The sequence below is a fragment of the Seriola dumerili genome, unplaced genomic scaffold, assembly GCF_002260705.1.
Source record: "Seriola dumerili isolate Sdu_G_001 unplaced genomic scaffold, Sdu_1.0 BDQW01000092.1, whole genome shotgun sequence".
In the NCBI taxonomy this organism is placed as follows: domain Eukaryota; kingdom Metazoa; phylum Chordata; class Actinopteri; order Carangiformes; family Carangidae; genus Seriola; species Seriola dumerili.
Window position 1 is genome coordinate 245,547 of NW_019174347.1, and position 18,700 is coordinate 264,246.

Here is an 18,700-nt window from a genome sequence, read left to right on the forward strand (position 1 = left end):
CTAAGCCACAGAGGTTCTGTCAAAGACTGACTAAAGCTGTAGTTGTTGAACGCTAACAAGATAATTTGTCTTTGTCTTTTCATTTGTCTTCCTTTGAGATGGAGTAAGGAAAGTTGCCCGATGATAAATTACATGACTAATTAGTGTTTGCTGGGAAATAAGGTCAAAATAAGTACGAGCTAAAAGGGAAGCTGAACTTGAGTGCATGCATACAAGGGTGTGCTCAGCCTGCACAGCTAATGCCTGTCTGTGCTAACTGTGAAATCTGCAGTCTCTTGTCGGTGTCATGAAACTGTTGCTGGAAGAAGGAGCCATATTTTAAAATGCACATCGTAAGGCTCTTGTTCTGCAAGGCTGTGACACAGTAATGTCAAACTGCACCACTGCACTTTCCCATAAGCCCACCTCCAGAGGGTTCTCTTATTCTGCTGAGTTCCCAGGTTTATCCTGTTGTGTACTTAAAAAGGGGACGCTGCAATATATGCACACTCCTAGCCTGCTTATTATGCAAGGTTATCATGACGGGATTCATTTTTCTTCCCCCAGTCTATTGAGAGCCAGTGGCCTATTTACATGTGAATTCCTCCCGCAGCCCTGCAGCCTCGCTCAAAGTAGCAAACGGGGCCACCTGCAAGGGGAGAGGGGCGGTGGTGGTGGAGGGGGTGGAGGAGGGAGACACTGTTTGAGGAGCTAGAGAAGTGCACTCCTGTTTTCTTTGGTGCAGAGAAGAGAAGCTGGTTTCATTAATCCTTAGGAAACGAGGAGACAGACAAGGCGAGCTGTGCCAAAGCGAACAGACGCAAAACAGACACAGGTTGTGTTTTATTGCCTGTGTTAAGATATTTATTGAGTTAAGAAGGTTTGGTAATGTTGTGATTCCAGTAAAACATTTTTCTGTTAGTTTTTCCCATTTCATGTTCTGGCCTGATAACGAGAAATGGACAAATGGTAGGAGAAATGTTACAGTTTAAGTGAAAACAAACCTTATCTCCTACCAGATATTTTTTTATATTACACATTGGCTTTGTCAAACGCATTAACGATTACATTCAAGGTGTGAGTATTGTTTAGATGTTGGATTGTCAGTGTTCAGTGCGAATCATTCTTCACACAGCTACTTCTGTCACTTTCTGTGTTTACAGATGAGTTCAACAGCAGCTGTCTCACAGCTGTGTGATGGTAAGGTTTCAATATGTTTGGAACAAACTAGATTGTATAACTAGTCTGTGACTTTGACTTGTCCAACCACTTTTTTATAGCTGTTCTGAGTCTCCACAGTCAAAGGTGAGCGGGCTGAGGCGAGGGTTTTTATCCAACAACCTGTTTTTATGTGCATTTTCAGATTAATACATTAATCTCATTTGCTGAATTCTGTTAAAATGTGCATTACACTACATTTTGAATGGAAATCTTGCAAAAGAGGGGCAGGACACAATAATTGTTCTGGACAATCCTTCAGCCAAGGTAGGTCTAGCTCATTCATCTCCTACAATCTCCTCCAATCATTTCCATCCGTTTTCTGTCTTATCTTAATTCTATTTATTTGTTTTATTTATTTACTTTGTGTTTCTTACTCTGTAAAGGCTTTGATTGGTGAAAGGCGCTTTAAAAATCTAAGTTATTATTATAATTTTATTAAGGTATTTGTGGTTGGAGTGGCTGAAGGGAGGGGGATTCTGGGTGTACATGGCACAGGACTTTGACAACACAAACTGGGGTTCACTTCCTATGTTCACGCTGTGAGGGTCAGACCACCAAAACTCTTGAGACAGGGTTCAAATGAAAACTAGACGGTCATCTGCATATATGCAAACAGAAGAAAACAAATTACCGCACACCATCAGCACTGAGTTTATTAGAAACACAACAATTTGGTCGTGGACCTTCCTCAGACATCCATAAAGTCTGGTGGAGTGTATGGGCCATACAGTTGCTCTTTACAATGCCTCAAATTCACAACACTGTCTACTATTATGTAAATTTAAACTATAGCCTGCAGCAAAATCTGATGAACTGTACCTTCAAGCACAGCCGAAGTTAGCAGTTATTCAGACTACATCCACAGTTAAATGTTTTATTTGAGCAGTACCACACTGTTAGGTATTAGTTGAGTGCTGCATCAGTGTCTTTTGCCATGGATAGTTGACAGAGTTCATGGGATGACATTCCTCGATTCAGCCCGTGTGAAAGGCTCATTGTTGAGGTGATGATTGCTCTTTCACCTCGCGGCCTCTGTCTGAGAGAGCATGACTGTCGGCAGCTGGACAGGGAATGGGGAAAATCTGTATGTGTGCGGGTGCTCGGATAAGACGGTGGGCAAATTACTTTTTCATTCTCTCTTCCATTTTGACCTTGAACCTTGGGCTACACAGTTAACACCCCCTCCCAACATCCATAACGCACCCGAGTCCAGACACAAATTGGGTCCGTAAAGAGCCGTGTCCCCTCCAGTCTGGGTATTGTGAGGCACAAGCCTGTGAAATCTGTCTTTGGTCTTGTTTGGGCATGAGGGATTATGGTGGGTTTAGGCTGTGGTCTCCAAAGCTTTATGTTCGCACACCGACCGATGTGGAAATTCACGGTGAGCGGTGGATTCAGAGTTGTTGGGTAGTGTTTCATCACTCAACAGATGAGAGGCCCCAGAGTAGTTTAAAGAGTTAGGATTCAAGATTCAGTGGTTTGTCCAACTAGCAACTGTTCTGTGGTTTCCTAAATGAGACACTAAAAAGGAATAAAATAACACTTGCAGAAAAGACAGAAATACTCAAATCTTTTAAACATATAGAAAAACATCAATGAGGATTTTCATGATTTCATATCAGTTTAAGGTTCAAAGCAGAGAAGGAAGAAAAGAAACAATAATGATATATAAATATGGAGGCATCAACGTGTGAAAATCCCATTTCAAATAAATGTAATGCATGATTAATGGTTTAAATGTCACTGTTGTCTTTGCCTACTAAATTATTTAATGCATCTGTTGCAGGTTTTGTCAGAAGCCTTTTTGTGAAAACAGACCCAGGACTGTTGTTTTGTCTAGACGCTCTGCCCTCTGCGTGATAATTGAAATTCAAATTAGATACTGTCTATGTTTCACCTAAACGCCTCTTAGAGGTGTCAGCCCTGAAATGAAATCCCAGACCACAGAAAGAAGCCTTTGCAGTGGTTCACACGTAGGTCACACGCTTGTCTTCTCTCTGAAGATATTTTATTTGTGAGATAGTGTACAGTCAGGATGGCACTGGGTTACAACACCTACTCATAAAACATCACTAAACTATGACAGTAAAGAGCTTGTTTCAAACTAGTGATTTACTAAACTGGGTTGCAACATTAAAACCTTTTGTAAGTGTATAAAAAAAGCTCTACAGAGTAAGCAGTATTCACCCTAACCTCAATCAGCCAATCATGTGGCAACAGTGCAGATACTGTATAGGAAGGGCACTTCAGTTAACGTTCACATCAAACATCCTAATTAGGAAAAAATGTGATGAAGTGACTTTGACCTCGGCATGTTTGGGATTTTCACACACAAGAGTCTCAGAGTTTTTAACATCCAGTGAGCAGCAGCTCTGTGGACAGAAACATCTTGTTGATGAAGAGAAGTCAGAGGACAATGGCCAGAACGGAGCTGACAGAAAGGTTATGGTAACTCAGATAACCACTGTTTACAGCTGGGGTGAGAAGAAAAATATCTCACAATGGCGGATGGACCAGAATATCAGACGTCAGCCAACAACAGAAACCTGACTGGAAGACTGGAAAAACGTAGTCTGGTCTGAAGGATGTGGATTTTCTGCTGAGGCAGCAGCGGCTGTTGGTGGTGTAACGGTGCAGGGAATATTTTCTCGTCACACTTTGGGCCCATAATACCAATCAATCATGTTTGAATGTCACAGTCTATCTGAGTATTGTTGCTGACCATGTTCGTCCCTTATTGGCCACAGTTCACCATCTTCTAATGGCTACTTCCAACATGCCGAAGCTCCACGTCACGACGCTAAAGTCTCAAACTGGTTTTCGTGACGTTCATGGTGCTTCAATGGCCTCACCAGTCACCACATCTGAATCCAGTAGAACACCTTTGGGATGTGGTAGAACAGGAGATCAGCAGCATGAATGTGCAGCTGATTAATATGCAGAAGTAATGTGATGCAGTCATGACAGCATGCATCATAATCTCAAAGGAGTGTTTCCAACATCAATGCTACTAAGAACTGAGGCTGTTGAGCAAAGGGAGGAACCACCACCCAGTATTGGTGTAGTGTTCCTAAAAAAAGGGCTCGGTGAGTGTAATTTGATCCTGTTGTGTAATGTTATTGCCGTAATGATTTGTAATTTGACAAACACTGTGTTATTTAATTAAACAATTTAAAATCTTCCCAGTTCACATCATTAATTCTCCACAGGCTGCAACATGTATCAGCTAAAAATAGACGTCATACATCAGAAACTGACATAACTTCCAAAAATAACAGTTTAAGGGGCCAAACAATACATTTACTTTAACTGCTAATCCTTTGTGAATATAATGACTTTGCTTTGTTTCTTATACATACTGTATGTGTGGAGAAATATGTGTAGGGTTAGTTGTATCCATGCAGTTTAGAACAAGTGGAAAATATTCAATTATGCTAACTTAATCTGGCCTTTTAGTCTAATGTTGTTGGCATGTTTAGTAATCCGAGTCACACTGTGTTATTATGTCATTTAAAATCTTCTCAGTTCACATCATTAACTTACTACATCAGGCGTCACCTTTAGAGCTTAACAGAGGATATAAAGAATAACAGTTTAAACATTTAAATTTAACTGCTTTCCATCTGCAAATGTGAGTATGACTTTGTTTTGTTTATATATTTATGTGTGGAAAAATTTGTGTTTCAATGTGAGTAATTTGGTCCTTCAGTCTAAAATCAGTGACATGAAATAAAAATAAAATAAAATAAAAATATATAAAATATATCTAAAATATGTATCTTATAATAAAAAAATATAAAATTTGTAAGTTGTAGTATTATATTATTGAGTAAAATGTGATTTTACAATCTTAGCTCACAGTATTCATTTACTGCAGGCTGCACTGTTACAACTTTAAAAATATCATAGTAAACACTTCATATATTGAGTGAAATAATTCAATATAATAATATATTAAACATAACTAACCTTTTGTAAATGTAAGTATGACCTTGTTTTATTTGCATATGTCAAGTTATATCTGGCACAAAGTTTAGTAATTTGAGGTATATTGCATTATTTCGTAAAATGTAATTTCATCTTCCCAGTTCACATGTCTTCACAAGTGTCAGGTCAGATGAACCAATGTGCTGATATAATTTCTTGTCCCCTTCTTTTGAGCCTTTTAAAACACCAAATATAACTGCACACAATAACCCACTTCACATTACCTCACAATCAAATTGGTCTTATTGAAATCACATTGGACCATAATCTAATCTGCAGGGAAATCCTCAACGCCAACGTTTCATTCCACGTCTAAATGAGAGGTGCTGATGTCTCAACTAGTTTGTTGTTTTTCCTCTCTCCTTGTGTAATGAAGCTGACCGCCGCTGACCTCCTCTTGGCATAAACAGCAGGACTCCCCTGATATTAGCAAAAACACTGACGGGGGTATTTAAACAGCAACAACATGAGGAGTCTCACCGAGGAGTTCATTAACTGCAAAGAAAGGCAAGGGCTGAATAATGAACTGGGCCCTTTTTAGCAGGGATGAGGAAGGGGCGGGGGTTGTTATATTGATGTTCCTCAATGATTAACACTCCCCGACTTGCTCGCCAGAACTTCTCAATCTGCCCCGATTTCCATGGCAATCAGAGCTGGCCCTTCACCGCAAGAGTCTGCAGCTTCATAAAGCTGCACTTTTCTGCCTGGCTACACTGATGAGAGATATTTTGAAGGGTCGTGCTCTTGTGAACCATCTGCCCCACAGCCGAGCAATAGTACTAGATAAGAGAGGATTGATTTGGTTTTTACGGAGTCTGGCTTTTCACGGTCGTCTGTGCGCAGGCATGCTTCTTATCTGCATCACAGTCTCTGGGATGCCTGGGGATAACCGGCTCCCTCTCAGCTCACCTCTGAAGGTGGAGAGGCTGCACTTTGTCTCGTCAGCTGCAGGGTGTCAGAACTTGTGACCTAGATTAAGCCATTATCTTTGAAAAGAACCAACAAAAGTCAACATTTAGAGTCTGTCAGAAATCTTATCAATTGTCCCCCGCTGGTGTGTCAGAGGCTGGGTGTGGAGTGGAACAATCAGGTTGCAGGTTTTCTATGAGAACCAGACTCTCAACTCCTACACAGAGGCAAACCGTCTGGGGGGGAGGGGGAGAGAGACTGGTTTACGTCCCGTCACCCCTAGAGCCATAAATCAAATAAATTAAAGTCAGGCTCCCCCAGCACATATGGTGCCCTCAGTAACACAACTTTTATAAACCAGGGGTCGGTTTCACAAAGATATTTCAGACTGGTCTGTGGTGTGAGGCCAGTCTTAAATTTGCTCATAGACTGGTCTAATGCAACTGAGACCATTTCACAAAAATAAAGACTGACTCATTTTAAGCCAAAAAATAGACACCTTATCACCAGGGTAACTCAGTCCCAAGACCCATGTTACCATGGTAACAATCGATGACACCTTATATGTAAAATGTTCCTTGTAACTGTTGAATTCTTCCAAAAGACGAACATTTTCTGCTGGGGTCAACAGAGCTGTAGTTCCTCGGTCTGCCATCGTTTTAATTTGATTTAATTTACCCAGAATTCATTGTACCATAGTCTGGTTTAAGATAGTGAAGAACTAAAGAACTTAAGCGACAGACGAATTTAGAAGCCTATCAGAAGTCTGCCTATTTGTAATATCTAAGCCACAGTCAAAGTCTGTCTTTGCTATTTGTAAATCTATTACCAAGTTTGTGTTACACATCACGTTAGTGATGTGTAAATCTAATCTAATAAAAGCAAATGTAAACAGGAAGTCACTGTAGCATCACAAGCTGTAACAAAACTCCCAATAAGTCACAACTTATCTCTGTGTAAGAACTAGTTTGCATGATGCTACCTGTCTTCATATAGTGTTAAGTCTAAATCTCCACTCAGTTATCTATTATGACTAGGTTAAGTTAGAAGCTGATGGTGCAACCAGCTGGTGGATCTGATTTTGGAAACGTTGTGCACAAATTTAGATGAGCAGTTATTGAGGTCAGAAAGTGGACATTTTGTCCAGTTCTGGTATAATGTTAAGATGCAATTAGCACTTTGAAGTCACATCACGTTTCATAACTGTAGACATGTTGTTGTTTTTTTTTTTTATCATGTTCTGTGAAATAGATACGTACATCCATGGTTTTAATCAGTCACTTATCATCTGGTGTAGCTATCTGTAAAAACATAGCAGGGACACAGCTAATGCTAATGCTAATGTAGCCATTGTTGGAAAGTTTTCACTGCATGCACCACTTCTGAGTTTCTACATTATTCCTGTTCTGAAAAGAATAACCGATGCTTATGTGTACGCTGATTATTTTCCAAATTAAATCAGAGCACACATATTTGATTTTCTCAATAAAAAAGTGCCCTTCATTTAGTAGAAAACCCAAGTACTCAAAATTTAGTTTACTATTTTTGACAACAGCTGATGCTCATCAGAGTAAAGTACAGTAAGAATTCCCTGTACTGCCACCTCCCTTTTTGTTTTTTCTCCTCTGTCTCACATGGCAGTAAATTCACTGTACTGAGCACACACTGTCACTGAGCCAGCGTTAAGCCTCTTATCACTCTGACTCCCACAGTCCTCCTTTGTTCCTGCTCCTTTTACTCTCAGTTAAACCTTGCATGTCTGATTTGAGTAATTTCCCTGTTTGAAGTGAAGACAGGCCTTTTACATGCAAACACTATCTACATTTTAGTGTACAGTGTGAGACAAAGCTTGGTAAGTATTGTCAGACTTTTTTTTTTTTTTGCTCACAGTTCAGCCTTTTAATATTATTAATTAATCTGTCAGATGATTGGAGTTTTGAAGCATTCAGATTCCTGACCCAAACTGACCCTTCTCCATTAAACTGGGACCACTCGGTGAGCCTGTGGCTTAGCTGAAGGGTCCTCCTCGTAAACTCATCTGATCTTCTTAGAGAAGGCCGACAGTCCGGTCAAAGCAGAGTAATCTTCTGTCCTTCACGTGTAATTAGCTCTGTCCTTCATACTGCTGAGTGACCCACATTGAACTGTCACCACCTCCATTTGGCACAGACTGCCTTAATGAGTTCATTTATAACGAAAATACTTGTCTGGTGAGAAATAGTTACAATGGTCGATGTGGCTGGCAGATAACTGTCATAACTAGCCATATTGTTGGGTATCAGGAATAAGTTACTGTTCTGAATTTTGAACTGGTTCCCATTTATAACAACTGGAAATTTATCAACAAACTGTGCGTATCAACTCCTGAGTTTTCAGATTTGACATTTGGACTTGATTTAATCTACACAGATGCATTAAAAGAGCTATTTGTAAGGTTTGCTATTGCTACACAGCCAAAATTAGCATTAACAGCTGTTTACTTACCAGTCCTGCCAAAAGATTCGGTCATCGTTGAGTTCACAAGACAAGAGGTTATAAAACACCCTTTGAGCGGCGCTGCTTTCTTCAGGTCAGACTGGATGCTGCAGTGACTCAGTATCAGAAAGTGTCCAACTGGGCTGGGGCTAGCTAGTTAGCATGCTAACTTCAGTAGAAGAAAAGAAGTGATAGAAATAGAGGCAAAACAAGAGGGTTGCTGAGTAAAGGATTCAATTTGCAATGTTTTCTCAAGAATGGTAAGTAACTGTTAATGCTAACGTTAGCTATGTAGCAATAGGGAAACTTACAAATGGCCCCTTTAACACACAGTTGTTTAGCGCAACAACAAAAAAAAATCTGGCTATGCTAATATCACAAAGCATGAAATGAACCCTGGTTCAAGAATGCAGCTTTTTTGTCCCCAGTCACATTCATAATCAGCTAATGCTAGCACGTACAACTCAAGTAAAAACATTTACATATTTTGCCTAATGAATGAGAAGATCATGTGCTTGACTTTGAATGGAGAGAGTATCGGTGTGACTATGGTATTATGGATTGTTTGTAGCTTTAATGTTGCTAGGCTAGTGAGTGTTTTCACGTCCCTCTATTGTGAGTCCTTCAGAGTTAGTCAGCCCTAAAAATGTTGTGTTAGTCCAGTTTAACCTGCAGGAGTTTCTGAGGGCTGGTGTTCTGCTGTCAAAAGAGATCACAGCGTATCTCGGCGTCGCTAAACAGAAATGAACCAAGGAGAAAACGTGACAAAATAAACCGCTGGATCCACAAACTACTGAATGTGTGAAAGCATAGTAGAATATTATGAGCATCAACAGCTGCAGGCCTACGTGGTAAACACAGTTATGGGAAATCTTCATGCTGAATTAATACAGATTTGCTGTAATCAACAAAGACATCTAGTTAGACTTCTGGCTGTTCTGAAAATTATTTCCACGTCAGGTCATGAGTCAGCTCTTTAACCTAAAGCCCTGTTTTTTTGTCTAAAAGCATGAACTATAGGCAATATGGTGACTACACAGATACAGTATGTCTGTGAACATAAGTGTATAAACACACCTGGCTTCATTCTTTCTTACAACACAGACAATCAAATACAACAATACAAACACCCTTAATATGCAACACAAACTAAAATAAATCCAGCCTTGGAGGAGATTATTATACACAGTTTAGATTAGATTGTTTCCAAACAACAGTTTATTCAACACTTACCGCCTGAATTACAAAACTAGTATTTACTGCTGCAGGATTGTATTGTTTGTGTTTTACTGTTCATATATCTACAGTTTTATATCCAGCGCTTGTAATGTGTGTTCACTATTCTGTAAAAGAATGCCTGAGTCATGACAGATCACACGTCCACATTCACAGACACATTTCCTCCAAGATTAAATTGTTTTGTCTCCGACACAAACCATGAGGCTCATCGTCTCTTTCCGATCAACAGGTTGATCCGGTGATTTTTTTTTGTTTGTTTGTTTGTTCTTGTTATTTATATTTATAAATCTACATTCAGATAAATCATCATTGTTTATGGTCATATGTTTTGATAGTAATGCTTTTTTTCCCCAGAATAATTATTTTAAAAAATGGAAAATGAAATCAACAGCAGCCATCTATAATAAATGAACGATTAACACCATAACTAATTAAAGCTTGTTCATCAATATTCAGAACCCAAATTTGACTCCCAACAGAGATATTAAAATTCATACTCCTACATGATTGTGAAGAAAATTAACATTTAAATAGAAATTTAAACGTTTTTTAAACGTCACAATTTTATCTTAATGAGTATTTCTGGAGTAATGTGCAAAAACAAAGGCAAGTGAATTAGAGAAATTCAGCTTCTACTCTGAGAAACCGTAAACCACTCAAAAAGAGGTTTAAAAATCCCTTTGAGCTCTACTTGAGTTGCAGAAAGGAGAGCAGACTGATAAAGTCTCTCCTTTTTTTTTTTTTTTTTTTTTGCAATGTGAGCTGAAACCTGAGACGAGAGTCCCAAAGCCAGATCTGAGCTTCGAGACCGGAGCCTCATTAGCAATCTAACTTTGTGGCCATGAAAAAAGACCAAAAAAAAACACAAAGCAGCTTTGTCTTTGGGCAGCGTTTGATATGCTTCAGCGGGGCCTCTGAGCTCGGAGACACCGCGGGGACTGAAAGCAGAGACTTCAAAAGTGGCCAGTGTCCACCTTCACCTGCATCTGAAGCCACAGGAAAGACAGATGATGCCTTGTTCAGCAGGAGGAGCAATCAGTAGATTTCAGTGGCGCCTCCTGATTACTACAGAGATCAGCCCGAAAGCCACAAAAAAGTATTATTTTGAAAATCTAATATCTGTGTGATGACTGGCAGAGGTCCAGATTCTAAAAGCTTTTTATTTGCTTGTCAAACATGCTACAGGAACTTCAGTCTGGGGATTTGAGGGGAAGTTTTTCTTTCACCCAGCTGCGGGTTCAGCGTCCATCATGCATGTTGTCGGTGGAAAAAATTTGAATGGAAGGAAAAGTGGATGACGCAAAAAAAGGAAGTTAAATCAGGAGGAAAGAAAGAAGAGCGTGCTCAAAGATAAAGATAGATCGCAGACATGTTTTGCAGCACTATTGCTAATTTGCAGCACTGCTATTTAGCATGAGTTCCATTTTAAAAGATTATATTTGGAGCATTTCTAATTTTATACACCATGCTAGAAATAGTTTAGACCTCTGATTTGTTTGATGATTCAAAAAAGTTTGGTGTTGTGGCCATTGGTGTTTCCCCTGGTTGGAGAAACAATAAACCAATCAGGATTTAGAAAGCTAAAAGTAGCGTCAGTGTTGTTGTTGGTCAACCGACAAACGTTGCCTGCTTCCGTTCACTCAAAATGATGTTGAGAGATGCGTCAACAACATCCAGGAGTGAATGAAGTGAAATGAAATAGACATGTAGTGTCATTATCAGGCTTAGTTGGAGAAAGACTTGTCCCAGAATAGCGCCCTCTTCCTGTTTTGATTTACATTTTCAGGTAAATCTGAGCCAGTGGCACACCGACAGAGCCTGACAGTGAATTCTTCACTGTAAATCACACTCATTGTACTGTAACTGTAATGCAAATAAAGAAATAAAATACATCCATGGGCACTGAAAATATTTCTAAAGATGTCTCTGACAAATACTGAAATAATCTGCTCTTCTTGGTTCATTTTTGTGGGTGTTTCTCATGAACTTCCACACAAAGAGAGAAAAGTAAACATTGCAACACAGTAGAACAGCCTGTGACTGTGTGTTTTTTCTTGACAACTGGATAGTGTTCTACAAGTTCAGCAGCTTTTAGCACAATAGGCTCCCCCCACAGGGAACGGTCATGACGTGTTTGTTGCGGCGCAGACCTGTTCAGCCAGAGCAGGTGCATCCTGCAGGGAAGTCTTTGCCGCAGGCCCTGCACACTCTCTGATGGACAAACACGTGGGCAGAGGCAGTTCTGGGCAGGAAAACCTCGTAGTGAACAATCCCTCATCGGCTATTGTCAACATCTGCATTTCAGCATTTTTTCCTTTCTTTTTTACCTCGACTCAATGATACTGCCTGGAGAATTTCACGCAACATGTTGTGGCATGACACAGATTGTGACATTTTGAGGGCTTTCTCTGTATTCCCAGTGTGTTAAATCCCAATCTGGGAATGCTGACAAAACACCTCCTCTGGTTTGATTTCTTTTGTCTCGTAGCATGTTGGCATTTCTGTGAGTGCTTGGGTTGATAAGGCTATTTTGAATTCACTGTGTCGCTCTTTATGACATCTACATTTGACAGCTGACAACACATTTTCTGCTAAAACACCCCAAGGACAACTTGTGCACTGCCGTGATAACCTGAGATATGATAATATGAACTTTATGGAACCTCAGGAGGAAATTCAGACATTGCTAACAGCACAGATGAAAGGAATAGGTTGTAAAACAAAGAGTTGCAGCAATAAAGGCTGTAAACATATTTCTTCCTGATGGTTACAGTGAAACGAGGGAACTGGGATGACAAACAACAAGCTGACAGGAACACTATGTTAGATTCCCTACATGTTTACAACTTATTTACAGAGCTCACCAGTGTTGGGAAGTGTTGTAAGTGTTTACACTTGTAGTTCCAATTGAGCACCATGAGGTCACGTCCTCATTATTTTGTTTTGTTGGAATCGTCTTTTTAAAGCAACCTTGTATCAGTCTCCATTAACGTATATAGAACATAACTGAAGAGATGACACAACCAACTCTCAAAAAATATGAAAAATCGAAATGGTGTAGTTTAGTAACTTAAAGGCTTTTAACTTGGTGTCTCTGGTGCTCGATGGACTAGGCCTCTAATATCCTGGCTAGCCAGCGTTAGCATTAACAGCTGTCTGCTTACCAGTCTTGCCGAGAGCTTCAGCCATCGTTGCGTTTACAATACTAGAGGTTATAATACGTCCTCTGAGTAGCTCTACTTCTTCATGGAAGATTGGACGCTACAGTGACTTGGTATCGGAAAATGACAAGATGGGCTGATTTGACGGGAGCTAGCTGGTTAGCACGCTAACCCTGGTAGAAGAGAAGAAGTTATAGGAATACAAGCGAAACAATATGGTTGCTTTCAACTGCTGGAGACAAGAATGAAGTTTGATGGTTGGATGTAGCAAAACTTACAAATAGCTCCTTTAAGGAATTTCTACAGTGTGTTAATCAATTTTTGGCCACCAGGGGGCAGAAACCATCAAAACAATGACTGCTCTCTAACAATGCGTTGGTGTTTAAACTTCAAGGGCTCAGTGTCTCCACCAACTCCTGAGAAAAACATCTGACTCTTTGTTTTTGCGGAGCCCCTAAAGTCCTGAGAGAATATTTTATCTTATGATCTGCGAGCAGGATAATAAGAATTTTACTGGGCTTTGTATCTTCCATTTTGTTCATCGGCTAGTCGCTAACTTTGTCCCTCTGCAGACAACAAGGTTGATAAAAGCAATGAGACTGAATCAAAATAGTAAATGTGCGGTGACACCAAAACAAAGAGCTAAAAGTGGCAAAAGAAAAAAGTCAAATCAGTGGAGCTTTTTCGGCTGCTGGATGTCACCAACTTCGTCAACATACAGTGTGATGATAAGTTATTTTCACATGTAAAGTGAGTAGTATTGCAGCAGCATCTTGCCGCTCAGCTTCAGTTGGCAGCACATGCCTTCATGGATGCTGCTGTTCTATTTCTGCAGTGGGAGCAGTGAGAATATGTGGGTTTGTTTTCCTGCCACACAGTTGCCCTCAGCTGTCCCATCACTCAGCAGGGGAGGGTACATACCCCAGTTCCTCCCTTTTTTTTTTTTTTTCTCCTCTCCTCTACCCCCTCTTTTCTCTTTCATTCTCAAACGCTCAGAGAGACAAGTGCAGGCTAGACGAGGCAACTAGGTCAACCTCCAGCTATTAAACTCCTGCGTCCCTGTTGAGACAGCGGGACAAATGGGTCCTACTCCAACTCAGACACAGACAAAGGCCTTCATATCCATCGGAGACCTCGGCCCCACTTGCATCCTAATGAGGCGAGAGGGAAATCCACTCTCTCCCTCTTAGTTAGTATGCTCGCTGACCAGGAAACACAATGGGTTACACCATTACATAATGGCGCCCCCGGTTGTGATAACGATGGAAAGACATTTTAATCAGGGCTACTCTGTTTTAATGTGTCGGTGCTTTCAGTAAGCCTGTTAACAAACATGCCATACCTGTTCACAACACACACGCGCTCACACACCAGTCGACTCAAATGAAGTTTCAAAGAATTTGCATTTCATAATAGGGATGTCCCTTCCCTCCTGCTGCTGATTGATTGCAAGTGGTCTCCCCAAATGAAAGCCTGAATTATTCAAGCACAGTATGGCAGGTTGGACTATATTCATTTCCTGTTAAATCAGACAGTTTGATGGGGATTTAGGAACCACTGAATATATCAGTAAAGAGTAATGGGAAACTATCTTTGAAAAGTATCCCACTAAAAATAGATAGAGGCCTTCAAGAGAAAAGGGCGACATCAGACTTATAATATTTTGTTCTTTATATATTTCAAGTTTCAAACCTTTGGACAAATTAAAGGTTTGACCTGATGATGGTGCCAAAGGAAAATTGAAGGGGTTACCAAAGTTATTAAAATTCATCGTAAGGGAATGTCTGTAGTAAATTTCATGACAATCCATCGAATAGTTGTCGAGACATTTCAGTCTGACCGACAACTCACGGTGAGGTAAAGTCAGAAAATCACCAACATCAGTTGGTTTCGGACTCTGGGCACCATCAGTGTCTCTACAATATTTTATAGCAATACATCTAATAATCGTTGAGATATCTGAGTTTGAAGTGCTACGATCGGACCGACAATGCTGATAAAACTGCTAGTAGCTAGAAGCTAAAACACAAGGGAGACAGAGAAAGCTACAAAACATGACAACCTAACCCATATTTCTTTCTGCTGACGTCCTTGGTACACTCTCTCAGCAAACAGACCTCCATTACTCACTTTATAACCTGCCATGACGTCACCGAGCAAACACAGTAACAAAAGCCAGCAGGTTAATAATAAAGTACTTCCTCCTCCACAGTTTGTTGACGTTCTCCCGAACAGGTGCCGTGAGCTCAGTCTGCGAGGGACAAAAGTGTAACTCAAACCCAAAATTATGGGCTGTGAGGTCGGGCAACAACAACAGGCATTATGCATTGTTTGTCTGGTGGCCTGTCGCAGGAAAATGCATTATGTATGTATGTTCATTGTTTTTGATGTTAACAGAAAGACTAGTCGCAGTGCCAACGACCTGCCAGGGTTCATATAGTGTACGTTCAGACCATTAGTGCTTTTTATCTCTGTCATCACTTTGAGGTGGGTTTGTACACCAGAAAAAACAAAACACACATTATCTTTTTTTCCCCCTTTTTTTCCTTTCAGTTTTCTCTAAATCTCCTTTACCCAACAATTCCCACAAAATGAGATATAACCTTGACTTTGGGTAATACACTTGTTTTCCTGGTAACATCATTCATTAACCTGAAAATCCACCAGTATTTTCTCTCACTGGATGTACGGTACTAGTCCTCGTATGTTTCCAACATAATCCTGCATCTGAAGCTATCTGAAGATTTTTAAGAGCAAAACCACCCACACATTTGTTTGTTTTTACCCCCGAAATACAAAGAATTTTAAGAGAGAGAGAGAGAGAGAGAGAGAGAGAGAGCGAGACAGGGATGACAAGCTACAGGCATTTTGCAATTGCTCGATATGTGTCTAGTATGCTTCATATTACACTTGTTTATTGTAGGTGATAGCGTAGCACTCTTGATAGCATTGTCAGTGTGTTAGTCAAAACCAACTAATTTAGTGTAGAAAGATATAAAAAAAAAACAAAGCTTCTGCTTCCTTTGTGAGATGTGTAATATATTTAATATTATATTTAGATTTTCAGAACTGGCTTTGGGATCAAACTGAGGAAGACTGAGGATGTGGTCGAGTGTTCCCAGGTGTATCCAGTTCCTCTGTGTTTTGGGTCGCTGCTGAGAAAGAAAGGAGCACGGCAGGTCTCAACAAACTTCCCCCTGAATAAATAAACAGTTTGCAGAGAAAAAACCTTCCACATCGCAGCACGATGACCTTTTGGTAAGAAGTGGGAAATAAGTTCATCTGTGATCAGCATTCACTGCTAAGGGTTTGTTTCTGGTAGAAGTTAATGTGTCAAGTTCAGCAGTGAAAAGGGAAACACACACACAAACACACACACACACACACACACACACAGAAAACCAGCATCACCTCTAAATATATTTTTAAACACTGCTGTGGTCTCACTTGCCAAAACAGTCATTGTGAACCATTAAACATGAGTGTGCGACACCATAATGACGGCAATTTCAGTATTTTCGGCAGATGGCAGGGCGGCTGGGTCAGATGCTATTTCTCTCTCTCTCTCTCTAGTTGCACATTCATACAAAAAAAAAAAAAAGTTTTAAGGCACCCGAGGAGTTTATAAAAATATCTAACCCAAAACTGCAACATTTCTGGGTTCAAATGACACAATTAGAACAAATAAATTGAAATAAGGAATTCATACGAAGCCTTCAGACAAAGAAATCAAGTCAGATACTGTAGCTGGTGTGTGAGTGTGTGTGGTCAAACAACATCATGTGATGATGTGCATGAAGATGACATGGTGACGTGAGTTTATCTGCAAACAGACAGACATATACAGGTGGTGACACAGCAGTTTAATACATGTGTGAATAAAGGTTTCAGGCTTTATTCTTATTTCTATTCTTTACTATTCTCTCCACGTGCTCTTTTGTTACTGGTGAATAGTATTTATAACCTGCACATATATTTTGCCTTTCAGTGTTTCAGTCATGTCTCTTCTGCGTGTTTTATCACCACTCACCATGCACACACACTTACATAAGCTCTGTGTTTTTATCTTCTTTTTTTTTTTAAATAAACGAGGCCCCTGGCTTTTTCCCATGAAGTAACTTTCCCTTTTCTCTCTGTGTGACTCAAAGGCTCTTTGGCTGAAAGACGCCCGATAGACTCGGTTTATCGGTGATCGGTCAAACGTGAGGACTTCCCATGGCCCTCATGAGTAATTGGTTTAACCGTAAATCCTAAAACGGTGGCGAGCTCATCTGACACGACATTCCCCGCATTCACTGAGAGAAAGAGAGAGGTGGAGGAGTGAGGATGGTAACACGCTGAGGCTGGTACAGTACAGTCTGCAGGTCAGGTGGGACTGGAAGTATTACGTTTACAGTGAAAGGGAGGGCACTGAGAAAACCGTGACCTTTATTAAAGTCTAGAAACAGGCAGGAGCAACATGTTTCTCTTTCCTTTTCATGATAAAATGTTTAATTTACTTGCTATTCTCAAGGGAACTCTCGGTAAAGGCAAAAGAGTTTTTACTGTCCATTTCTGCTCCAAGAATCAAGGCAATAAATGGGTTTGAATCAGAATTATAAAGAACTATCAACCTCCCACGACTCATTTTGTAGCTGTAAAAATCTTACTTACTGTCTCTTTAATGACAGACACGTTACCTCTAATTGTTTCATATAAATCATTTTGTCCCCTCGCAGTAATAAACTCTAGGTTACAGACATGTAGAGAGACCACAGACTCTCGAGGCTTAGCCGCGCAGCACACCACTAAGTTAATCAGTGAGAAACTTTCACTTGGCCGCTCAGTCGTCTGACATGCTGAAGCCATTACAGCTGATGGCTCAGAAATGTGAACTGAGGTCAGCCTTTAGTTCGACTGCGCTTCAACTCATAGCTCCATCTGCATTACGAGAGTTTTTTTTTTGGCCACTTTGGGGCAGAGGAACAAGTTGTAAATCATAACAGTGATGTATGAAATGACGAATTGTGTCAGCAAACAGTCGCCTATTCGCACGTTTGCAGACGCCGAGCAGCGTTAGCATGCATTTTGAGATGTGTGTCACGGAGACTGTCCTGTTAAATACGAGCCCATAGGTCGTTAGAGCAGCAGGTTATTAAACACGGGAATATGACACAGGACAGCGGTAACCATGTCGTAACCATGACAACAGAGATCGTCTAATTTTGAGGAAGTCATTATTTTAACCTAAACCTAAACAAGCCATGACCGTTATTATAGTAACCGTGGTCACAAAGGAAGGTACGCCACTGTCGCTACAGTCCGTGTGCTTATTATTGTAACCATGACAACCAAGGTCCGGTACGCCTATATACGAGTATATGGTCGTTCAGGTCGGAGGAGTGGTTGGTTTCAGGTGACATGTGAGTCCAACATTCGCTCTTCTTTCCAACAAATACATAATATAATAAACTGTGAGACCAAAACAATGAGCTGAAAGACGCTCTATAGAGGTGAGGGGAACTGCTGAGTCAGGTGATAATAAGAATTTGTAAATGTATAACTTATGGCGCCTCCTGGTGGTAGTATCAATAAATTCACTTTTTCAGACAGTAATGCTTCATGCGGTTTCAAATCTTGTTCGCGTCCTTTTCGTAATTTGTCTCATGTCTTTGTGAGAATGTGGAGGTCTTTGTTTTTTAACTGCCACACTGTGTTCAGAACCTAATTTATATCCAGGATGATTATAA